We start from the raw sequence: 20,463 nt of genomic DNA, 5'->3' as shown, positions 1-20,463 counted from the left end.
ATTTACTCACAACACATGATAATCACATCATGATACCTAATTGTTCTTCATTTCCATATTCCCGCTGTATCTGGATATGACTAAGCTATTAAATAGAATTTTTATTCTCTTCACTTTCATTTCAAAATTTTTTTATACAGTTTTCTTATCATAGCCCATATTAATCGATTAATCTGCATGATTAAGCTCTAGTTCTCTCATTATCCATCAAAAAATTCTATATGATTTTGGACAGTCAGGAATCGTAGTCATCATTCAGAATCAGTTTATTGAAAAGTAGTCTTCATGATCTTTCATTCCATTACCAATCAATAATATATATTATTGTTACATCCCGTTGAATTATCAACCAGCGACTGGCGTGATTATTACATTCGAACTTCCGGAACTGACGTTATACCCGCTTGTGTCCGTCTATTGGGCCATAGGGAATTTTGAGTGTCTTAGCCGTCATAATAACCTGAAATTTTACCTTGGGATGACCCTACCCAACCCGCCTTCAACGACGATGAATAAAAATCTTCGAAAATGAATAATCCAATCGATGCGCTTAATAAAACGCGTTTTTTAGTGATTTTTCGTGAAGTCACCGATTTTAATATATCTTTTTTTGCAACAGCTCAGAATCGAACGCAAGAAAAATTTGATCTGATGCCAAGTTTTGCCTTTGATTTTTATTTTTTCAAAAAGAAGAACTTGGCTTTAGGTCAATTCTTTTAGCATTAAATTCCGAGCAGTTGAAAAAACAAAATTAACAAAATCGATTACTTTTTAGTATAAGTTGCCAAATATAAAGGTCAAAATGCGTTTACGTATTTTGCCACGGAATCTTTGAGTATCGCTGTATTTTTCTTTATAAAAAAATATGAAGAAAATGAAGAACAGAAACTCCCATTTCGCTTACATTATTGTTAGATTATTATAAGTATATTAGTATCAAGATCATTGTTGTCTTTATTTATCAGCGAAATCACTTTTTTTCTTCCACTGGCAGACCTTTCCGATGAAATTATGTTTTTCTTTAACCCACAATGAAATTAAAGGTGGAGAGGTTCAGGCTGTTTTTAACCGTCGCTCCCACTCTACTCATATAATTTATTTTCTTAATCGATTTAATCAACTCATCTCATTGTGCAGCAAAACAATTTTTAATGTCATTCTCTGTGTAAGTCGAGAATCAATTATCGCTCCAGTTTCACTGGCTTTATATTAATATTCTACGTTCATAGTGCTCAGTATAGTTTCTAGTGTAGGGACACACCTCTTGAAAGTTCTCGAGATAATGCAATCTTCACTAATGGTAAGTACAGTAATATATATGAAAATCGGTTCTATGTTTAAATGAACATCAATTTTGTCCTAATGAAATTTTTTTCACCTGAGATGAGTCACTAAATGCGACTCTGTGGCTCTGTGTGCCAGGACTTTGCTGCCGTGTTATTCAGGCTCCAGCATTGCCGGATTCGCTCTACGCTGTTCAGGTGAGTTTTCGACACCGTCGCGCAACAGGTAACTTCTTTTGATATGGAAAACATTATTCACAGTTTAGAAATACATTTTTTCTTAGGAATTCAGAATATTGTGTTATAAAAAAAAATACACTAAGTATCTAGATACTTCAGTTAGTAATGTCGCGCGAGACTTCACGAGATTGCACTTTGCAGAGGTGGTCTCGGTCTCAGTGAAGATGGGAATCTTTGGTTTCGTCTTAGTCTTACGAGAGGAGCTGATACTGCATATTTCGAGGCTGAGACGAGACCAAAAATTTCCGTTAGTCCATACGCTGAACCTGATTCTGTATCAATCTCAGAGTCCGCGAATTTTTATGTGTGAGATTCTTGTTTTTTGGGTCGCTGATTCCGAATTTGTCAGTCTTTTCTTTCATTTTTTTTTTAGAAAATCCGGGGTTCTATTAGCTATTAACAATTTAATTGTTTGAATGATCATATCTCGGAAACGGTTACAGATAGGGAAAAAGTTTCTAAAACAATGTTTGATATGTAAAAATACACATTTTTTATCTATAACTTTTTTCCCTAACTGTCGTCGAGAGTTATCAGGGGTGGTAGCGAAGCGGGCGGCGCGTTAGTAATTGCGCTCGGTGTCGGCGCGATCCGATGCGTTTATCGGCAAACTCGATAGAGATAGAGTAAAATGATTCATACAAAAAATGTTCATCATCAAATGTTACATATAATCGGTTTTTTAAAATTTGTTATTACACCTAGCCGTTAATGAGATATTAACGCTCTTAGGGTCCATGATGAGGCAAATTACCTACAATGTTTTCATTACAGTTTCGCGAATAAGCGGTTCGAAATAATTTCTCGCATCAAAATTATTCCCCCATAAAAAATACATAGGTTTGGTCTTGTGTCTTTTTGTCAGATCTCCATTATTTACAGAGATATAGTCCATTGAGTGAGAACAGGGAGTCCACGCACTTATAGCGCTGACACAAGGGCCTAATACATCACCCGTTTCGCTCCCACCCCCGATGACTCTTTATCTATGATAGTTAAGAAAAAAAGTTATAAAATAAAAAATGTGTATTTTTACATGTTAAACATATTTTGTTGCAAACTTTTTTCCCTACCTGTAACTGTTTCTTTGATATGATCGTCTAACCAATTACATTGTTAGTAACAAATAGAATGCCGGATTAAAAAAAAAGACTGACAAATTCGGAATCAGCGACCCAAAAAACATAAATTCCAGACATAAAAACTTACGGACTTCGAGATTGATACAGAATCAGATTCAGCGTATGGACTACGTGCTCACTGAGACCGACACGATTATCCTGCCAATTGCAAGCGTTGCGTTAAGCCTGCATTACGTTCATTGTGGAGTTTCCTTAAAGTCTCTAAAACTTAAGTCGACAAACATGAAAATTTTCAATGGCAATGAAATACAAAGAGAAAAGATGACTAATTCTTCATGAATCCATCTAACTAGGGTTAATGAGAGTTAAAAAAATCTAACTGGGGAATTTGACGGGATTTTTTCAGCGATCTTGAGTTAACAATGGGCTTTTTCCCGAACTCCTTGGGGACCAACCCGCTGCAGGTATGGTCGAGAGAGTTCCGAAAGGAAAGCCGAAGAAAGCCAGGAGTGGACAGTCATTATTATATTCGAGAGCAATAATGACCTGTAGTGACCCGACCGAGTTTTATGGAGAGTCGGAAGGTTGCAAGATTACCACCCCCACTTTATTGGGCAGTCCTCCCCCCACCCCCTTTCGAATTTCCCCACATTTTCACTACAGTCATTCTTGTATTTACTACATTATTAGGTAGCTACTTATAGCTAGCGGGGGGAAGGGGGGAATGCAAATTTGGATTATTGCAATCGCTTGGTGGTTCGAAGGTGGTCAAAGGTAGTCCACTTTTAGCTTTTTGGTGGTAAAAATCAATTAATTATAAATAATGAAAAATTTCACCTGCAGCCAGCGGGAGGGATGCATCTTTTTGAAAAAATCAACATATGAATTTATCTGTAGAATCCTGTGGTGGTCAAAGGTGGCCCAACACCAAATTCATCCGTTCATTTTTTTAACTGATAATGATTCACCAACTATAATGATCTATTGTTTACAACTTTAATTACTTTGTACCAGCAATTAAGAATAAATGCTCAATGTTCTCCTGTTGAAAATGCTCTCATTGAGGAAAAATATCTCGTAATATTTTCCATTAAAACCCTTTCTGTTGAAACGAATCAACTACGAGATCGTAGCACAATTTTTAATCATTTCTTAATTAGTTAGTTGATCTGATGCTGCTTCAAAAAATTTAATCATACCCTTTAGGCATCGAGATTCTAGTGAAATACTATTGAAGAGAAAGATGCCATTTTTCTTCGATTGGTTTCCCCTGAAAATCGATAGCTAGTTCAAGTATATGTTATAGATATATTCGTCAAAATATTGTATTAAAAAAAGTAACATATGCTAGTTTTATTCCACCGATATTTCTATTCCGTTGATATTTCATCTATAAAAACTCCCGACGACGAATTTGCTAAGTTTCTTTCCACTGTATTTTTCTTCTCTGACTTTCCTTCTTTTAAAAAATATAAAAACTATCAACAGATCTACAGTAATAGAAAAATCAAAATCCATCACTTTCTATCATATTATAAAAATTATGAAAAGATTTAAATCCAAAGAATAGAATTCTGTGACTGAAAATACCAAAGAATTCCTCCGAGTTATAATCACCAATATATGCCTTCAGAATAGAAATGATGATGTCGAATCGAATGATGAATTCAATCTTTGTGTATCAGAATCTTATTAGTAGGGAAATTACTAGCCAATCAACCCAAAGAAGGAAAGTGCCGTTACTTATCCGATGCCTAAAATCAGATAGATCGTCTTCCGATATGGACGCTTATTTTATAAAAAAAAAAGTTTTTCAGAATAATGAAAGAGTGCCTCAATGACATGGATTGGAATATACTAGGGATATGCTTCTAGATCAATTGAAATTTTATATTTCTTGAAGTTCATATATTCTCACCGCAGAGGTAGTGGAAAGAAATAAAGCAAACTGGGTGAAATGAGATGCAGGTTCAATGAATGATTTCGAACTGGACGAAGGCAGGATCGGCTGCTGGGGGTCGAAAACTATGGAAGTGATTGAGAATTCCGGAATATTACGAGAGATGATCACGGAAGAAAATTAATTCTTTATCGAAACAATTTTTGGACATGTTTCACCAGACCCACCGATCTTTGAAAGTCTAACAAATTCGGCAGAAAATGATTTTCACGCTGTGCATACTGCATTGTTTGCACTGTATTATTTCACACTCAGTTTCACCGTCCTGAAAAATCTTCCTCATATATTCCTGAAACTTATGGTTTTTCATCCAGCTGTAGAGACCTTTTGTGTCGTGTACTAAGCTTTTGAAAAAAAATAATAATAATGGGGCTGGTATTTCTTCCTGAACCCTTGCTTCCTCGAGATGAGTCTCTAATCACATTTTACCCTGGAACAGCCTCGAGATGGTCACTACCACTAGCATAATACAGCTGGAGCTTCCTCTTCTCCTGGTGACCGTGAATCAATGGAATGAAAAAGTGATGACTCTAAATGAATAATTCTTTTCAAGATGCACGTCATCTCGTATATGTATACTGGTCAGGTGGTTCAACTGCTTGATGAATTTATTCTGGAGCGGTCGCATGGGTTCAATCAGTCTTGAACAGTGTGATTGTACTACCGCTGTTGATCTAAAAAACATAGGAGCGGGGAAAATGATTTGTCATTTATCGTTGTATTTTTTTCGATCCTCATCTTCTCAGGGTCACTTCCAAACAATTGAGTACGATTATACTCGGACGAATAATGCTCCGTTATAAGTTCAATTATGTTTTTTAGTAGTATTCACTCCACGTTCATTAAAAAAACACAAATTGAATAACAAAAGAACTTAAGTCTGAGATTCTTATTCATTAAACCAATTTTGTAACCTCCAAACGTGCTCCGAAATGATTTAAAGGGCCCGAAGTGGGAAGTGGTGGGGGGAAGACCTCTAGGTAAGATAGACCCAATAAACATTATTCATTATCAGTTAAAAAAATGAACGGATGAATTTGGTGTTGGGCCACCTTTGACCACCACAGGATTCTACAGATAAATTCATATGTTGAATTTTTCAAAAAGATGCATCCCTCCCGCTGGCTGCAGGTGAAATTTTTGATTATTTATAATTAATTGATTTTTACCACCAAAAAGCTAAAAGTAGATTACCTTTGACCACCTTCGAACCACTAAGCGATTGCAATAATCCAAATTTGGAGTCCCCCCTATCCCCCGCTAGCTATAAGTAGCTTTATTAGGTGTACAGTGGGGTACTAAAGTTCATGAACAAAACACATAGGATGCAAGTGCAGGCTGTTCACGAACTTAAGTCCGCGACTGTACAAATTAATAAGGTGCCCCTATATTTCGCGGTTTATAATTGCGTTCAAAAACTTAATATTTCAATATTTTGTATATTGGTAGTATTCAGTTACCGAAGCAGTAAATACTTCTTACATAACCTTAAAAAAGTAAACACGATGTCTGTCGATAAGCAACATTTGAGGCACTGCATTCTCTTTACATTTCAATTAAAGAAAAATGCTGCAGAGGCTACTCAAATGATTTGCAGTGCTCTTGGAAAAAACGCTATAACACATAAAATGTGTAAAAAGAGGTACCAGAGGTTTAGAGACGGAGATTTTGACCTTTTGGATCGAGAACGGCCGGGTCAACCGCAAAAATTCGGCGATGAAGAAATCGAACAACTCTTGGCTGAAAATTCTGCTTAAAGCCAAACAGCTTGCACTACAACTCGGAGTGACTCAATAATGCATTTATCATCGCCTACATAAACTTGGCAAAATTCAAAAGGAGGGTAGATGGGTTCCTCATGATCTGAGCCCCGAAAATAAGGAGCGACGACTGGAGACGGCGCTATCTCTGTTCACTCGATTTAAAAGAAAAGATTTCTTATACAAAATCATTACGGGCGATGAAAAGTGGGTGTTATACGACAACCCTAAACGCAAAAAATTGTGAGTGAATCCCGGCGAACCATCGACTTCGACTCCGAAACCCAATGTTTATGCGAGAAAAGTGATGCTGAGTATCTGGTGGCATATGAAGGGTGTGATGTATTATGAGCTACTTAAACCTGGCCAAACTGTTACTGCGAAGGTTTATCAACAACAGCTTATTCATTTGAATGATGCACTGGAGCAAAAGAGGCCATATACTGGCAGCGGAAGTAGACAAGTGATTCTCCAACATGACAACGCTCGACCGCATGTCGCCCAAGCGACTAAGGATATTATCTGTGAATTAGGATGGGAGGTTCTCCCTCACGTGGCTTACTCACCTGATCTTATCCGATCCGACTACCACTTATTTCGGTCTCTTCAACACCACCTAGCTGATGAGCACTTCAAAACAATCGACGGGTCCGAAAAAGCATCGATGAATTTATTGAGTCAAAACCGCCAAATTTCTTTCGCGAAGGAATTCGTCAGTTGCCAATGAGGTGGAGTAAAGTCATCGAAAATAATGGGGAATATTTCAACCATTAGATGTCTTTGTTTTTTCATAATAAACACTGATTTTCATGAAAAAAGCATCTTATTAATTTATACACCTAATAAGAAAAATAATGCATTCAATCTTGTGGTTAGAACAAACGTAACTGCATTTGGTCGAAATGCTAATTGCTATAGTATATAATTGTTGGTGGAACAGGAAAACAATTCCGGAATATAAGAAAATGAAGGAAAGACGATATAGGTCAGTTTTTCCAATGATTGCAATGAGTATTTTTCTATTGTCTTTCTTCCATTTTCTGCCGCTGGTAGATGGGTCACTCTTTTTATTACTCGAAGAGAAAGACCTTCTTGTGAAATAATTGAAATTTTGTTTAGCTACTTTCTTGGCATTCCCTCGGTCTCACAAAAAAATTAGAATCGTTGAAACTTTCAAAATCCCTATTTCTTTTCCATGAAATTATTTTTTTTCCATTGTTTATTCATAAACTATTTATAAAAATGGTGGTAATCTCTTGAAATTTCGATTTTTTAATTATTTAATAAATATTCTTAAGAGAATCCTTTCTATTTTTTTTCTATAAAAAAGTGTTCTAACGTGTCAAAATAGAGAATCAAATTGAAGAAATTCAACAACCGCTAGTGTTTCTAATGCTTGAACTGATCTTTCCACATAATGTTATTAATTGAGGATGAGAAGTTGTTTGATGGTGTTGAAGCTCTGGAAAAATCCTTAAAAAATCATTTTTACATATTGGAATCCTTTTATAAGAAAAAACAAAAAAAAGTTGTGGTAAAAAGGTGTTTTAACCCTTTGTGGTACGCATTTTACGAGGCATATCGGTGTGAGGGTAGTGGGGGGCCATCGAAGTTTTAGGGGGTCATCAGAGAAGCACGGCGACACACGCACACTGCTACAAAAAGATGGAAAGTGGGGTGCCGTAACTTGCCACAATGGGTTAAATTGAAGACTTACCAATGGAAAGACCATCGAAACGTGCGATTTTTTTTCGAAGATATTCAACAAATGGGCGCCCGGATTGAGAAAAAATTGCTCCAATAGGGCAGTAAATATGAAAAAAATAAAATTTTTAGTTGCAATACTCCAGATGTTGGTGCAGGTAACCGCTTTGCAGTCATTATACCTGGTAGAACTTAGTCTTGAAGGGGTCCATTCTTTACCCGATGACCTACTGCAATAAAATCATCGAGGGGGTGAGTTATTTTATTTGGTGTCAGGTCAAAACACATCACTCGTTGATGAAAACATTTCAGTTTAGTTGCGAACAGTCGATTGAGATACAACGTTTGTTCTACTGGACCTTCGTCATTCTTTTCCTTTTCTATATTCATTTTTTTGAAAAATTTGTTCCGTCCGCAAATAATCATTCCTTCATTCCAAACAAAAACAAATGTTTTTGCAAAAAAACTGCCCCAAGAAAAAGTTTTGTAGGGTCGTTTCTGGAAAGAAGAAACATTTTTTTCTGGAAACCACAATTCCCATAGAAATTTTGCAAAAAATAAACAAATAAAAATCAAAGCCAAGTCAAGAAATGTCCAATGGATCATGGAATGTGCTATCAGATTATTATGGGGAGGATAACTCTGAATAGAAGGATTTTCAAAAAAATCTTCATAAAATAAGAAATTCAGTAGAGACAGGATTCAAAGTTCTTGGCGCGGATCAGAAGATACAGATTGATACGAGACAATGAGTTGGAAAACTCCGCGCCAAGAACTTTGAATCCTGTCTCTACTGAATTTTTTATTTTATGAAGATTTTTTTGAAAATCCTTCTATTCAGAGTTATCCTCCCCATAATAATCTGATAGCACATTCCATGATCCATTGGACATTTCTTGACTTGGCTTTGATTTTTATTTGTTTATTTTTTGCAAAATTTCTATGGGAATTGTGGTTTCCAGAAAAAAAGGTTTCTTCTTTCCAGAAACGACCCCACAAAACTTTTTCTTGGCCCAGTTTTTTTGCAAAAACATTTGTTTTTGTTTTTTTGGGAGATTTCAGTCATTTTTCCAAAACGAGCACACGATCATTTTCGTATGAATCGAATTGATTTTTTTCCGCGCAACAGAAACTATTTTCAATCACTTCTGCTCTAAGAAAAAAAGGTATTTCTTTCCTACATTTATTTATAATTCATGCTCCGATTCGATTTGAGAATTTCATGAGAAAATCGAACGTGCAAATTACCCGCGTAAAATAACCTCAGAAATAAACTCGCCCACATGCTATTCACGGACTGAGTTGAAAATCTAAATTAATCGAGGATAGGGGAAAAATTTCTATGCAATATACAGCGCTATATGACCTTGTTCATCAATTTTTCATTAATTTTTACAATAAGTCGATGATGAGTCTAAAAAATGTAAATCCGTAGAATTCAAGAAGGAGAGAGAAAGAGTAATGCGCTATTCAAATCTCCCTCCTGTGCACGTGAGGTTGGAGCGCACTGCTACCAACTTCGAAAACGAAATATCACACTGCTCAGAGATAATGTGAAATGCGAGAATGTGGATACGATTCCGTTGCTATGCGCGTAATTTCCTTAATATTAAGTCGAAAAAGGAAATACTGATATCAATGGAAAGCTCGTGGCCGATTTATGTGATGTAACTAAGGCTATTTTTTTCGTAGGGTATTTTTTTCGTAGGGTGGAGGGGGTAGTTGCTTCGTGTATAGATACGCGGTGCGTTCGGCCTGATGTTTTGCTCAGTCGGTCAAAACTTTTCTTGGCCGATACGCTATCGCGTATCTCGATCTCGCAATCATTGTGATGTGGACAATTATAGACTGCCAACCAATTGGAGCTACCTGTGTAATGCTTGGAGAATCGAATTTCCTCTATCAGACCTCTATACGATGGATACACGTATATTTAGCATTGTTTATTCTAATCTCAGTGCTGCGATAAGCATTTGATTTTTTTTTCATCATGAAACTTGCTCATTTAAATCCTGGCGTACGGCCGCGTTAACGCACAGGATGACGGAAGTGATTAGAAGTGGAGAATTGTCATGAATTGAATTTTCATCTAGAGAAAAAAAATAGTTCAAGACAAAAATAATGGGAGTTTTTCATATAGTTGAATGAATTACCAACGAAAAGTATCTATTGTGGGGTTCACCTTAAACACTGAGAATTTTTTTTCTATGTATAACGAATAGGATAGATTCAAGAAGCTCCTTTTATCAACCCGCATCTTTCATGGAATGATAATAACTAGCGTATTTTTGGATGGTTTTTATCGGAAGTTTCGTAGAATCACTACGTAATTATTCTTATTTCGAGCAATTTTCCTATTTGACTTAGAAATATCTCTATCCACAACCAAATCCATTTTTTCCTATTTTCAGGGCATTTAAATTCTGAAAAAAACAATGAAATAACTTGTAATTAAAAGTGATCTATCAGAAAAGCTTAGTGCCAGAAAGGGATCGTGAAACGTCAACCCCACTCTAGCAAATTTCCACTCTCACTCGTAGTCCCCACCACTCAAATCCACGATCCCGTTCTGCCGCTAATTACTGTACTTCTTCCTGTCCCGATAGAAAAAAAGTCACCTTACACGTATAACAATTTTGATGATTGCTTCCATACACTGATTCTTTAGAAATGAGGCGAAATTTCCTAAGTTTTAGAGAAATGCATGTTACAGTTATGGTTTGTAGAATTTAGGAAGAAGTATATATCAATGTCCACTGACCTCGAAAACATACTTGCTGCAGCTAATTTCTTTAAAGATGCGATCAAGGATTACGCCCATCTGAAAGCTACGTTACAAGAAGCCTCGAAGATTCAAATTTGTGTAGGAGCTTCACTAAATAACGTAAATCAGAGGTGAGTATCACATCATGTGGAATGTTGAATTTAATGACAAAGAAGGATTTTTTTATACCGAAAAGTGGTGTGATAAAATTTCGCTTTTCTCCGTGTCCTTCGCATCGATGCTGGGGAAAGAACGTCCCGGCAAGGGAAATCTTATTGTACATGGAACTATTTTGGCATCCACAAATGTGATTTTTTTTTACCGAACGACTCGTAAAGAATGTTTTTATCATTGAATTACATTTCGCTCAGCGATTACCTTTCGTATAGTAAAATTTCCTGAGATTTTCTAGATAATTTTTCTCCAACTTTTCTTTTCGTAAAGGGTCCTCCGGAAATTATTTTGCTAATTCGATCTGGAGATAAGTCAAGTTGTTATCCTTTATCACTCTACTACTGGAATGATGAGTAAAATGCAGGTTTTTATATGAGTCCATGTAAAATCAGTACCCCTGATCCTCACCCTTTTGAAAATAGACATGATTTTTCATGGGCTTGAGGGACATGACAAACTATCTTCTAAGTACATTTTTAGCTCTTTTCTTGCACGGCGAGCATAGTAATTTTTGTTGCGAATGTCTCACTGTCTAAAATCACGAATTGAAAATTATTGAAAAAATCACATTTCAACCAATGCATCACAATTTTTTACATTGTTGTTCTTTGTAGAGATTTTTATGATCGAAATACACTTTGGATCAATTTGATTTGCAATTTTTCGAGTGCACGCCATCCACCCAAACTGAGTAACGAAGGGTTTAATTTTTGTGGCCGCTAAGATTTTCAGTCAATTGAATTGATGTATTCTAGCCGCTTCCCCTCATGTTCGGTGATTGTTTCACCGAAGAATGCACATACGAAGAACTACAGTCCTTATCAACATTGTCTTTCTTGTCGAGCGGAACGACGCCGTTTAAAAAAGACCGATAACCAAAGGAAAAAGAGGGCAGAAGAACGAAAGGAGAAAAAAAATAAGAAAAATGAAAGCACGTGGTAGACGCGAGAAGTCTCTGAAACTAAAGGTAATATATGTGACGCATTCATTATTATTGAGGAGATCACTTCTTGAAATTTGCATCCATTTATTAGATTGAAGAACTAGAACAAGAGTTGACGAGTGCCCGAAAAGTTTGTGCCGCCTCTTCTGAAGAGACGATCGAGCAGGCAATAAAACAATTACCACCCGGTATGCAGGAGGCTATTCGGGCTTGTTTTGCCTCATCAAAACTGGCAGATTCGCGACAGAGGCGATACACTTCAGAGTGGATTTATAATTGGATCTTATTTCGCATTAGAAGTAAAGCTCTATACGACCACTTGAGGCGAATGGAAATCCTCGTTCTTCCATGTCCCGATACGTTGAACAACTATTTAAAAAATCTCCAATGCCGCTATGGATTTCAAAAATCCGCATTTGAATGTTTAATGTTAAAGGCAACAGGAATGTCGCCAGCGAGTAGGAAAGGTATATTTCCTCATATTTTCCCTGCACTTCCTTGTGATAATAATCGAAACATTTAATTATAGGTGCATTATTAATCGACGAAATGAAACTGAGTGAAAATCTCTTCTTCGACTCAACAACAATGACATTCAAGGGCTTCACGGATCTGGGTCCCTATACTCCAGAAAATAGGGAAAAATCAATCGGTGATCACGCGTTGGTTATAATGTATCAGCCATTCCAAGGTAGCTGGGTTCAAACGCTAGGATGTTTTTTAACAAACGGCAGTGCTTCTGGGGAAACACTCCACAAGCTCGTTATTGATGCAGTAGCACACGTTGAAAATTCGGGATTCTTCGTTGAGGCAGTGACTGCCGATGGAGCTTCGTGGAATCGTAAAATGTGGAAGAAGTTTGAAATTACTGAAAATAATGTTGGGTGTAAGCATCCTCTGAATGATGAACACAAATTATGGTTCTTTTCCGATTTCCCCCATTTGATAAAAACTTTACGTAATTGGGTGATAAAAAACAAAATTTTTATGGTAAATAGAATTTACTATATTCTATTATATTTACCATTTACTGTCTAGACATAATATGTCCATCATTAAAAGTATTTTTTTATCATTTCAGACACCTGACGGCGGTGATACGTTGTAGGTGTAGTATTACGATACTACATCTTCAGTCTTGCTGGTTTCACTTACACAGCTCCGACAATTATAATAATAATTTTTTGTTTCAATAATTTTCAGCTATTCTGCCCATAAGTTCAAGTGGCGATGGCACTCCATGTTAAAGACAGTTTCCCTTCACGATTATTCTGTAAGAAAGTCGATGATCTCATCACAGCCATGATGTCTCGGACTCCAGGAGGAGCCTTACGTCACAATTCTGTGCACAAGAAGGTATGCATGGTGATGAATATATTCATATGTACTATGAAAGCATTAAAATTATCAGGTATTTCCTGATAGGTTCGTTTTAACCAAACGAAGAAGTCAAGTTTTTCAGGTAGAAAAATCACGAGTCCGAAGCACGAGTGATTTTTCCTGAAAATCTTGACAATTTCGTTTGTATGCAGGGAAGCATGAGGAAAATACCTGATTAATTTTGAAGTTCAAGTGGTATTCGGGAGAAAGTTTTTCCATCCAAATTTCGGCCAAGAGAATTGCACTATGCGACAGAATCCATCTGTCAATTTCAACGAGGGGTTTACGCGTGCAGGCTATACAAAATCGCTAGGCTATACGTCGAATACTGAAATTCTATTGGCTGAAATTTGGATGGGAAAAATTCTCGTTGGAATTTTCTGTCTTGGTAAACATAATATCCTATTTATAACTATGGAATATTTTCATTTCCAGTCTATCGCAGATTTCTTATCATAATTGAAACAAGGGGAAGCCCTGTGCAATGTCAGTAGGCCAGTATTGGAGTGTTTATCAGCACCGACATTGTTGGGATTGAAAGTTACTCTTCAGGCGACCCTTGAGCGACTATTTTCATGAGACTCATGGCTATCAATATCTTATGACTTGTCGTGTCAATCAAGATGTACTCGAGGTAATGGTAGTTCAAAATTTTTCCCATAAAATATAATAATTTAAATTGATTTACCCCTGAACGTTTTTATCCGAAGGTTCTTTGGTCTCGTTCGAGCAGCATGTGGATGCAACGATCACCCTGAAGCAAGACAGTTCGCACAAAGTTATCGCTTAATGAGTGCATATTCACTGACAAAACTTCCTAAGAATAGCAATATCTCAGGAGGAGACATATTGGAAACGTTGATCAGTCTCAAAGATCAGACAGAGTTTGAAAATTCATCAAGAAAACAAGAATGGTTGGAATTATTAGATGCAGAGCTGAATAATATTGAATACGTCGCCTTCAACGTTGGGTACTAACACGGATTTCCCAGCTTATCATCCTCTCTTAGATCACGATTATTGCATCTCAAACACTTCAATCGAAGATATGGAGATAGACGAGAAACGACCAGACCAGTAAGAGACACAACCTGATCTTGATCACAATTACCACATCGTGAATACGAGTGACTATGTACAAAGTTATATAGCTGGTTACATTGCTCGAAAAATCGGACGATATACCTAGTGCCAGGCATGTCTTCAGAGTTCGCGATCACCTCACCCTGAGAAAAGAGATAAAGCTATCCAGTTCTTATCAGAAGGATATTTATTTATCCAACCGCAAGACTATTTGCCCTAACCAAAGCAATAGAGGCCATTGTTATGGAAGAAGTGTCCAAGAATGGAATTCAATTTGATACAGTCCTCAGAATATCTGATCAATTACTAGGTATGATTGGAAGTACTCTGGAATTCCCTCTGATTGGATGTAGAGAACACTGCCATACATTGACCAGACAGCTAATAAATTTCTATGTAGTGTTACGTGGTCATTTCTTAGCAAAATTCTTCAAAAGATTGAATGATACTAAGAAGAAAATTCAAAATTTAAGAAAAAAAGTGAAAGTCCTTTAGAGTAAATTTTTAGGCAGGCCCACAATTGATATTTAGAAGGAAAAAAATAATCGACAGAGTTATTTGTTTAATTAACTACTGAAAAATTTAGTAAGACGAGAGATACTCTATATATATTCGTTAATTGTTAATTTTAATCTTATTGTAAATGTTGAAATTTTCAAATTCAATAAGACTAAATAAAATAATTTGTACTGTTTCGCACGTTTTCTGTGAAGCTTGAGTAAATCAATTATTGAAGTTATTTCGCTACCTGGCTCCCTTTTTTATATTTAATATAAACGTTTATTCAATAACTACTTGAAATTTCATTATTGTGCCTTGCAATGGATTGTTATCATTAATCGAAATAATAATGACTTATTATATAAATCCATGTACTTTGAGTTTCTTCAGTATACGGTCGGTAACACTATGAAACGGACGTCAGCGCTACTAGCGGCCACAATTTGTGTCTCACTGGTGTCCTCAATTTTGGACCCCTCCTCAAAGCCTAGCATCATGAAGAATAGAGACCAGGAGGCCGAAGTATCATGGCCGATTCCTCAGAATATGCGACCAAACGTGGTTCCTTGAACTAATTACCTCGTTGTGAATGGGGGCGCTTCATCAGTGGTACTCGGGCTCATATATACATACTCCGTACAATTGTATTAGTAGGAGACTATATCCCTGGATTCGATTTGTTATCAAATGTTATTTAAAAATTCCAAACCTAAGATTATATTATCATAGTAATGTTATAATATAATCATTTAAAAAAATTAATTACCAGCATTTTCTGCTTAAAAATATCCCTTTATTACACACATTGCATGTTTCAAATTATACAATTTTGCAAATAAAGTGATTTATAAAAATCTCAATTTATTTAGTAATTCTATGACCATAGCCAGGTGATTGAGAGATTTTATTCTATCACATATTAACCAGGATATGATTTCGCTGTTACCTATATAAAATTGTTGCATTGAGAGAATCGTTTATGACAATTTTCTTTCTTTCTTCCCCATTTTCCAAGATTTCCAAAAATAATACACATTCGTCATATTTGACTGCTGATGCCCAATTGGGGGTCTCTTGACCATTTTCACATTATTATGTAAATGAACAAAACTAAATGGCACACTCTATAGTTAAGTCCTCCATTGTTCGCGAAAGTACAAAATTCGTATACACAATTAATTCTTAAATGTTACATACAATTAATTTTTTAATTTAATATACACAAGCCTGTACACCTACATAGTCACACAGACAGCATTCCCCCACTACTGCCATTCAGTAAACCGACCGAAGCGCCACCAATAACTACCTCATGACCCCGACTATGATCTTGCTTCGGAAAACGTTAGTTCGGCCTCCTGGTCTCTATTCTTCATGGCTAGCATTCGGCCTCCTTCCCTTCTATCCTCCATAGTCTTTCCCAAGGAGCTACTTTCGAGTGGCGAAAATGTGAACCCCTGCATGTAAGGTCCGCGACCTACACCCCGCCTCCATCTGAGTTCCCAATTGTCAAATCTTTAACGATTGGAATTGCATTGGGAAAAAAACCCGAGCGAATCAAATCCGGATGCAATATGTTTATATGTTGCGACCTGACCATGCCACTGAAATATAACTATCCTGGAAGGTGTAGTACCGGGCTGAACGCGTGAGAGGAACGATTTTGTGAGATAGCCTATTAAGGTGAGGCCACCTGTCCTTTTCTATCCCTCTGCGCATGCGCTCTAAGGGCTAAACCACGTGATGGATCATCTAACTAGAAAGTTTACCCGTCTGTATATCCGCAATGTTTGGCCTGGCTCTTTATAATAATCGTCCAATAGTTAGCACGCATAAAAAAATAAATTATGAGACATGAACGGTGAAAAAAAATCCGGATAATTGAGGACACAATTCAGGCATTTTTCACCAATCATATCGAAGTTATTAGGTGTATAAATTAATAAGGTGCTTTTTTTCATGAAAATCAGAGTTTATCATAAAAAAACAAAAAGACATTTAACGCTCGAAATATTCCCCATTATTTTCGATGTCTTTACTCCACCTCACTGGCAACTGACGAATTCCTTCGCGAAAGAAACTTGGCGGTTTTGACTCAAGAAATTTATCGATGGTTTTTCGGACCTCGTCGATTGTTTTGAAGTGCTCATCAGCTAGGTGGTGTTGAAGAGACCGAAATAGGTGGTAGTCGGATGGGGCGAGATCAGGCGAGTACGCCGCGTGAGGGAGAACCTCCCATCCTAAATTACAGATATTTATCTAGGAACTGATTAATTTTAGAAAAAAATATAAGATCTTTTTTGTGGCTGTATAAATTTCTGACAACAGCAGTCTGTTTGAAACGTAGCTATCATTCTATCATTTAGCGCTCAAATGATTCGGTAATCCTCAAAATTAATCGGGACACTTCGGGTCAACGGTCAACGGCCAGCGAATCACCCAGAAAGGATTTTCACAGATTTTCAGTATCATTTTAGTCCCATCGAGTATCACGTTAGTCTCTCATCGAGTAGCAATCTATTCGTCGTAGAGTCTCAGTGTAGGGCGTAGCTTCTGAGATCCCACGTCTCAGCATGTAAAGGCAGTAATAGTTCAGTTGTTAGTTAGTCTCTCCACTCCATATTAAAAGTAATAGATTAGAATATCAAATATAGGGTATAATAAGCGTATAATTAGGTATATCAGCAGCGAATTATCAACGTATTAGAACAGTGTTAACATAAGGCGCGCGTCGCCGCGTCTCTCAACGTGTAACGTACATCACCATATTTATATTAACCCGTTGAAGTAATTATGGCAGACAATTAGCACAGATAGTTTATCAGTGAATTAACAGTGGTTTATCAACTCAGTAACTCAACCAGTGAAAGAGACTGATTTAAGTGTATATATTCAAATAACGAAGTGGTTCAATTCCACTAATAAATAGTGTATTTTATAATCAGTGAATTTCATCATTTCCAGCCTTCACATTTTCACCCACTTCCCACAATTCACCCTAAACCTAGTTCCTCTCCAAACACAGTCTTTTGACATTTCTTCTCAGAATTCCTCTTTAAAAGATAGAGCAGCATTTAATGGGATAGAGGAATTGCGTTGTAACCTTGAACCAGCGCATTACTCGTCTTGACATGCTCTCAATATGTAGCCGTACTGCACTTGCCACTGATCTAAATATAATTGGTTAGCAGACGGCCTAGGCTGGCAGGTTTCAGAAATGATCCCAATTAGACGGACGCCATTTTAGACGGCAATTTGCCATAGTACGCGGGAGTTTAAAATGAGTTTAAAAGATACTTCAGCTTTCTCACGTTACGGGTGAAAAATGAAGGGGAATAATTGGCTGAGAGATAGAATGCCGAAGAATAATCCTTGATTAGTGGTATTACCTTCACAATTGTACATTAAAAAAAAATTTTTTGCTCGACTTCACAATAAATATCTCCAATTAGAATCTTCATACACGCATGCGCAGAATTTTGCCTGCTAAGATGGCCGACGTCCAATTGGGTACACAGTCAAAAGGACCATTTTATATATAGATCAGTGGCGGTTGCCGATACTTCTTGAACGGACGGTACAACAAGGACATGTGGCCCCACGAATTTCTTTCTCTCTCGCACAGAACCGAGAGCTCAGTACATCTTCCAGTATAGTTATATTTCAGTGGACCATGCCCGTTTAAAACGCATTATAGGTTGTATTAACTATCGCTGATAAAATTGGTTCTCATTCTCGTCAAATGGTATAGGAACACAGGCACCCATGAAAGAACTTATATCCACATTTTGTGTAGCAAGAAGTGTTCAAAATCTGGCCTTCATTTTGGGCCAACTCATTTCCTCGTCTCTTACGAAAATTCCCGACCTTCGACGAGCGCGTACGAAGTCGTGAGCGTGTTCCATGGTAATCAGTACACCATCGAATTTCATCAGGAACGAATCATAGAAAATTATCAGGGCGCACATCGGCGCAGTTATCGGGAAATTCATCGGTAAAAGTATCAAATATCATCGTAAATTATCGGGTCAATTATCTCAATATTCCGTGTTTGTACAGTCCACTTCGGTAAATCAACTATTTATTAGTAAATCATCGAGTGCATATTTCAGTGCACCAAGTTTTTTAAAACATGGTGACAATCAACGAAACTCATCCGAATTATTTTCCAGTATGACGTTTCTTTCATCTTCAACTTCACGTTTCTTTCATCGTTAGTAAATAGGAAATACGATTAAATTAGGGCTACAAAAGTATATTTCAATACCTTTTTAGTCAAGTTGAAAAATGATGAGAAAAGTCACGAGCCTTTTATATCAAAATCTCTATCTCTACTAAATTCAGGTACCAGTCTTTTATATTGTTATGTTAGTGGAATAATGTAGACGGACACGTAATGGATCAATAGAAGCGGCGGACAATTTATTAATAAAGAGCGTAGAATACAGTCGAAGAAGCTTTTTAGGATCACTTCAGAGAGAAGAATCACGATAGATACAGATGACAGTCGTATCTCGACAGGCTTCACAGGCATCCTTCAAATGGTTTACAATTTAGGGATTCGAAGGGGGATACGCAACACTACTCCCCTCCGACAAAAAAGTTGCCGCCCCGGCAACCAGACCAGGGACTATTTGCGATATTCCAACTTCAAATATAGAATTACAAACATGGAAATAAAAATTTGGAATATCTCATATAGGGAGGGCCCCAGTTTGCTTTTCAACTAAAACCTCCCAAAAATCAGCATTGAAAAGTAATCGCGAATCATGTTTGCATACTTGTTAGAGTTTAACAATTCAAATTTTGAAGGATGAATGATACAAAGTTTTTGATCAAATACAAAAACAAAAAAATATAATAATGGAATGAATTTGTTATTCTCACTCATTTTCAAAGTGTTAAAAGCAAGAAAATCATTGGAACAGTCAAGATACACGAAGATTCAAGGATTGAGGAGTTTGATCTGGAAAAGAAATGGAAAAGTTTTCAAATTAGAAATGAAATATTACATGAATTTCACATAAAAATTGTACACACAAGCCAACTATAGCAACTACTTTGCAAAAGCAAAGTTACCACTCTTCTGGCAACTACTTCACTCAATAGTGAGAGAAAAGATAAGGAAGAATTGATAAATAGTTCATCAAACCATCAAACCAATGACAAAAACATCATAGCCTTTTCTCTCAAGGCAAGCCTGTTCACTTCAGGCGGTCTATTCACTCTAGACCAATCGTTTATTCCGGATTGAATAATAATCAAATTTTCCACTCAAAATGGATTTGTTTACTACAAGCAGTCTGTTTACTCCAGACAAATTTGTTCAATCCGGATTAAACAAAAATGAAACCTCCAGGTATGCTCCAGGTATGCCAGTTCACTCTTGGCATTGGTCTGTTCACTCCAGACCAGTCATTAGTTTGTTTATTTCATAGAGAATTTTCATTTTGAAAAATCAATGAAGCCAGAAAAGTGGTAAAATCGTCGCAATTTGAACGATTTATAAGCCAGACATAGCGTTTCTTATTTTCAATCAGCTGTCTCAAATGGCCAAAGATGATTTCCGTGAACAACTTTCAATTTCCC

General features: G+C 36.7%; 1 protein-coding gene and 1 long non-coding RNA gene across 3 annotated transcripts in view; both read left to right on the top strand.

Moving 5' to 3' along the window:
* The window catches only part of LOC107044099 (FAM172 family protein homolog CG10038), a 112,787-nt gene that overhangs the window by 46,114 nt on the left and 46,210 nt on the right, over positions 1–20,463 (top strand). The gene's annotated exons all lie outside the window — the stretch shown is intronic.
* On the top strand, positions 13,076–14,085 carry LOC107044100. The gene is made up of 3 exons (XR_001461297.1): positions 13,076–13,266; positions 13,726–13,924; positions 14,001–14,085. It is a non-coding gene; the product is annotated as an uncharacterized LOC107044100 (long non-coding RNA).

Source organism: Diachasma alloeum, unplaced genomic scaffold, assembly GCF_001412515.2.
Source record: "Diachasma alloeum isolate Michigan unplaced genomic scaffold, Dall2.0 Dall_scaffold_00677, whole genome shotgun sequence".
NCBI lineage: Eukaryota > Metazoa > Arthropoda > Insecta > Hymenoptera > Braconidae > Diachasma > Diachasma alloeum.
This window is presented reverse-complemented; position numbering and strand designations above follow the sequence as displayed.